Here is a 5445-nt window from a genome sequence, read left to right as displayed (position 1 = left end):
ACTCTTGCAAGTTGTCCTCTGACCTCTGTGACTGCATTTAGGAACCTCCCCCCATAAACAAGCAAACAAATAAATGTAAGTCTAAAAAATAAATCAAGTCAATTGGTGGAAACAACTTGCTAGCAGTTAGAGTTCTCCAGTGATTGACAGATGGGATCAGGAAGTAGTGCCTTTGCCACCACTGGCAGTGGTCCCACTCTGCTTTCTGTTGCCGTGATAAAACACTGACTAAAACCAACATGGGGGAGGAAAGGATTTATTGCATCTTGCAGTTTCTCGGTCACAATCCAACACGGAGGGAATTCAGGGCAGGAGTTCAAGACAGGAACCCGGAGGCAGGAACTGAAGCAGAGGTCATGGAGGAACACTGCTGACTGGCTTACTCTCCACGGTTTGCTCAGCTTGCTTTCTTCTACAGGTCAGGACGACCAGCCCAGAGGTGGAACTGCCCATAATGACTTGGCCAGCCTACATCAGTTACTACATTTAAAAATGCCCACGGGCCAGTCTGACAGTGGCAGTATTTTCAATTGCAGTTCCCTCTTTCTGGGTGATTCTAGTTTATGTCAAGCAGACAAAAAACTATCACAGAAGCCTTCAAGTTGGGTGAGGTTGACCAGCTGTCAGGAGTGTCAAAGAAGGACTTCAACACTGGGTGGAGATGTGCTCAAAGCTGCCTCTTAAATTCCTTTCCAGCTCTGATTCTAAATTATTGAGACTAGCATGAATAAAAGATCCAAGCTCATTCATGAACTAAATTATTCAACAAACAGTAATAGAACTTTCAGCTATGAAGTTGAGTCAACTAGGCTTTGGGTGATACCAATTCTGCTTTACAAGGAAAATAGATACAGGTCTTAGACAATAATGTATTTTTTAAATCAAAACGTTACAATTAATTTTATCAGAAAGCATCATCCATAGTAACATTCTCTGAAGAAGAAAAAAAAACATTCTATTTAAATCTTGATCTATTTGTCCACAGAATTTCACATTGGAAAAATTTTAACACACCATCTGAGCAAAGCTGAGTCCTTTACTGCTGTTTTCTGCCTTCCTGCTGGTATGCAAGATAACAGTCTCTTCTTCACGCTCAGTCTGAAGTGACTTCTCTTGTCCATTTGTTTTGGTTTCTCCTTGTTGTTGTTGAGAAATGTTCTCAATATGTGTGGTAGCCAAGACTGGTCTCAGACTCCTTGGATAGGCCAAGCTGGTCTGGAATCCTCATCTTCCTGCATCCATCACCCATCTAAATGCTTCCATTACAGGCACATTTCCCCAAACCCAACAGTCTTCTTCTTCTTACCTTATATTTTTAAATTGTTCACCAAAAAAATTCATCTTAGACTATAGTTCTACTTGAACATCTTTATACAAACAACTTTAAAGCATTTTAATTTTTTTTGTTTTTTTTTTTTTGTTTGTTTTTCGAGACAGGGTTTCTCTGTGTAGCTTTGCGCCTTTCCTGAATCTCGCTCTGTAGACCAGGCTGGCCTGGAACTCACAAAGATCCGCCTGCCTCTGCCTCCCGAGTGCTGGGATTAAAGGCGTGCGCCACCACCGCCTGGCTTAAAATTTTTGATAAATAATAATTATATGTAGTCACAAGGTAATGTGACATTTTGACATATGGTATCATAGAATTATTATATCAATCTAATCAATGTATCCAGAGCCTCGACTGCTTACCATTTTTTATTACTAGAACCTTTTAAATGTCTGTGTTCAGCAACCTTGCAATATGTAATTAAGTGTCATTAACTACTGTCACCACACTGTATAAGCGGAAAACTTACTCCTCCTATCTAATGGCAACTTTGTTCCCTTTGAATGACCTCCCTTTTGTCCAGGACACACCCTTTTGAATTAGTTCCTACCTGGGCTTAAGGAGTAACAGGGTACAGATATCTTTAGAGATGCGTGTCTACTGACCTAAGAGTGTCATCGGTTTGCAGAACTATCTCCTTAAAGCATTACCTGTATTTTAAAGACAGCAGACAGATGTGAATGGTAGTTTGTAACTGGTTCCTTTCCCTTTTTCTTCTTCTCCTCTCTCTGTCTCTCTCTACGAGTGAGTTTGATAGCTTTCTCATGTCTCCCCCCACCCTGCCCCACCACCCCCCATAATGACAACATTCTTACTGCATGGAAAGAAATCAACAGGGTACAGAGACAGAGGCAACACACCAGAGAAAAGAAAGAGAACAGAGGATGTGAATTCCAAGAGGAAGAGCAAATTTTCTCCCCAAACAACTGACTCTGTCGGATAGCTAATCTGCATCCCTGCCCCACTGTTGTCCTTTGCTTTCTGGTGCTGTGATGAAGAGCGTGACCAAGAGGAACTTGTGGAGGGAAGGGTTTATTTGACCTTACAGGACACAGTCCGTCATTGAGGGAGATCAGGCAGGAATTCAAGGCAGGAGCTAAAGCAGAGACCCCAGAATTCTCAGATCTCAACTCTCTCTTCTCAGGCATGTGTAGATGGTGTCAAGTTGACAAGAGCTAACTCTGACACCCACTTGCCTTTATCCGCAGGAACCCAAAACAATGTGAGAATTTACCACTAGGTCCCTTTTCCTTTAGATTCACATATATCTATGATGAAAAACTAAGGGTTCTTGAATGTTTACTTACAATTTCAAACATTTCAAAAATGAACCCCCATTCTGAAGGATCTGACAAAGGAGAAGCAAGCAGATGCCCATCATGTGAAGAGCAAAGAGAAGATACTGAAAACTGTAAGAAATTAACACCATGGTGTGCCAGCAAACAAAGAGAAGAACTGAAGTCTGCAGTAACTGCATTTCTTCCCAAAGTCAAGTAAATATGAACCATGACGACTGTTCCTTCTTCCCCGCCTGGAAAGATGAGCAAGTGGAATGAATGAAGGAGTATTCAAAATCAAGCACAAAAGGGGTGGCAGTGTGATATTAAAGCCATTCTTCGAGGAACTGCAGGGGCCATGCAGTGCCACACAGGACACTCCTTACACAAGCACACAGTGCCACTTAATTCCTGGGGAAACAGGTAAATAGACTAATCAAATTGCAATCTGACATGCTGTAGTTGCCTAGGTAATAACATTCTTATATTTCCCATGGGCAAGTGGCTGATAGCTTTCTTTAGATGTTACTCATATGCACAGAGATTAAAATAGCTCACTCTTCCCATAAAATGCACTTGAAAATGTATGGTCTAGGATCTAATTTGAATACTGCCTTGTGTAGATACTAATATTACATTTGTAGAAAGATGTAATTCTCTGGGTCTCTAGGAAAAACAGGCTCTTGGGAACAAAAGCATGTCATTTCAAGAAAACCCCAAGTGCATACGGTAGTAAAAGACTACTGACATAGGACTCATGCCCATGCCTTGGTAAAAGTTTTTTATTTTATTTTTTTTACTTTGGCCAAGAGAAGCATACTAGAATGAGGTGTTTAAGACAGCAGTTTCCTGAGAGTAGGGCTACTAGTAGGCTCTGTGCCTCCTAGCCTTCAATAACAACCCATGGAAACACTAAATGGCAGCCCTTCTCAAAGACCCAAGGAGCCCAAGTCAGGCACGGTAGCAAACACCTGCAGTTGCAGCCTTCTGGAGGTAGAGGCAGGAGAGACGAGTTGAAGGCCATCTCCTTGCAGTTTCACAAGCAAGACCTTGTCTCGAAAAATGAGGAGGAAGAGGAGAAAGCAGCGTTAATAGAAAACCAGACTGTGTTCTCAAGGACTCACACACGGAACAAGCTAAGCTCTGCATGTTTTCACTACCCCATCTGTAAGCGTTCTGTGCCGTTTGAATCCTCACTTCTACAAGCAGTTTCTGCTCATTCTGTACCTATCTGACCAGTGCATAGTTGCTGGACTTGCTGCATGACCTGATGCATGCTAATTAACCGATGCATGCCAAGGAGAGACACAGTGTCTTACATTCACAGGGTTGGCAGTAAAGGCTAATGTTCTCTGTGCTACTACATATAATGCTAGAGTTGCTGGGTTTTTTTTAAATAAGGTTTAATTGCTAAATAAAATAGTGTTTCTTTATAAGAAACAATAGCCAAAACAAAATTTCAAAAATGACCTGAAATGTTGCCATTAGACAGAAGGAACGACACTCACCATAGAGTTCTTAAGGTGACATTTTTTTCTCCATTTTTGTTAATTATGCAAGATAATGGGATTCATCATGGCATTTTTATATGTGCATATAAAGTTTTTTGTTTGTTTGTTGGGTTTTTTTTTTGTTTTTTTTTTCGAGATAGGGTTTCTCTGTTTAGCTTTGTGCCTTTCCTGGAACTCATTTGGTAGCCCAGGCTGGCCTCGAACTCACAGAGATCCGCCTGGCTCTGCCTCCCGAGTGCTGGGATTAAAGGCATGTGCCACCACCGCCCAGCTTTTTTGATTATCTTGTCAGAATAGATTTTGGAATACACAGTCTTCTGCAGTCTGTTGTGTAGAGATAAGTCTCTTACAGGCACACAATTATACCCAGGCTTTCATAATATTCTGTCAGACACAATCTCATGCATCTAATGGCCTCTTTCATATAATCTCCTTCAAGCAGACTGTTACAGTCTGTTACAATGTTTCTCATACACACTTTCTCACAACACGTGTCCTCTCTTCTGACTCTCTCCCTCTGTCTACACACACACACACACACACACACACACAGAGAGAGAGAGAGATTAAACATCTCAGTCTGTTGTGTACAGTTACTCGCAGACACACAATTACACAGGGCTTTCCTATACAATAATAGCCAGTCAGATACAACCTCCCACACGCACCTATGGCCTCTTTCATATATAAAATCTCCCTCAGGCAGTTGGTTACAGTCTGTTACAGTGTTTCTTACAAACAGCTTCCTCACCTGACTCTCTCATCTCTTTCTGTGTGTCTGTCTCTCACACACATGCACACACACACACACACACACACACCACCACCACAACCACCACCACCCAGAATATCTGTCTGTTGTGTACAGATAGTTACAGACACAATTGCACAGAAGCTCTCACATACATTAATAGCCTGTCAGACAGACACACATAGGCGTTTATCTCCCATTAGCACCTATGGCTTCTTTCATAGTCTCTCTCATGCGGTTTCTTAGAGTGATCACGCTACACCACCCCTTGGTTCCGCCCCTCCCTGGCTCCGCCCCTTCCAGAGTCCGGCCCACCCTACCAAGTCCCTCCTCCATTGGGCAGCGTCCAGCCTCGGCCCCACCCCTCCCCGATGGCCCCGCCCCCGCAGGGCTCCGCCCCCGGGTTGGGGGCGGGGCGAGCGGCTGACAGGAGGGGCGGGCGGCTCCGGCACTTCTGGCGCCCAGGCCGGTGGGCGCGCTGCTGGGGTTCAGGTCTGCGCCGGGCTCTCGAGCCGCGTCCCGGTGTGGCAAGCGGCGACCGTGCGGGCGGGCGGGCGGGCGGGCGGTGTCGGCGGCGGG

This window comes from Peromyscus leucopus, chromosome 6, assembly GCF_004664715.2.
Source record: "Peromyscus leucopus breed LL Stock chromosome 6, UCI_PerLeu_2.1, whole genome shotgun sequence".
NCBI lineage: Eukaryota > Metazoa > Chordata > Mammalia > Rodentia > Cricetidae > Peromyscus > Peromyscus leucopus.
This window is presented reverse-complemented; position numbering follows the sequence as displayed.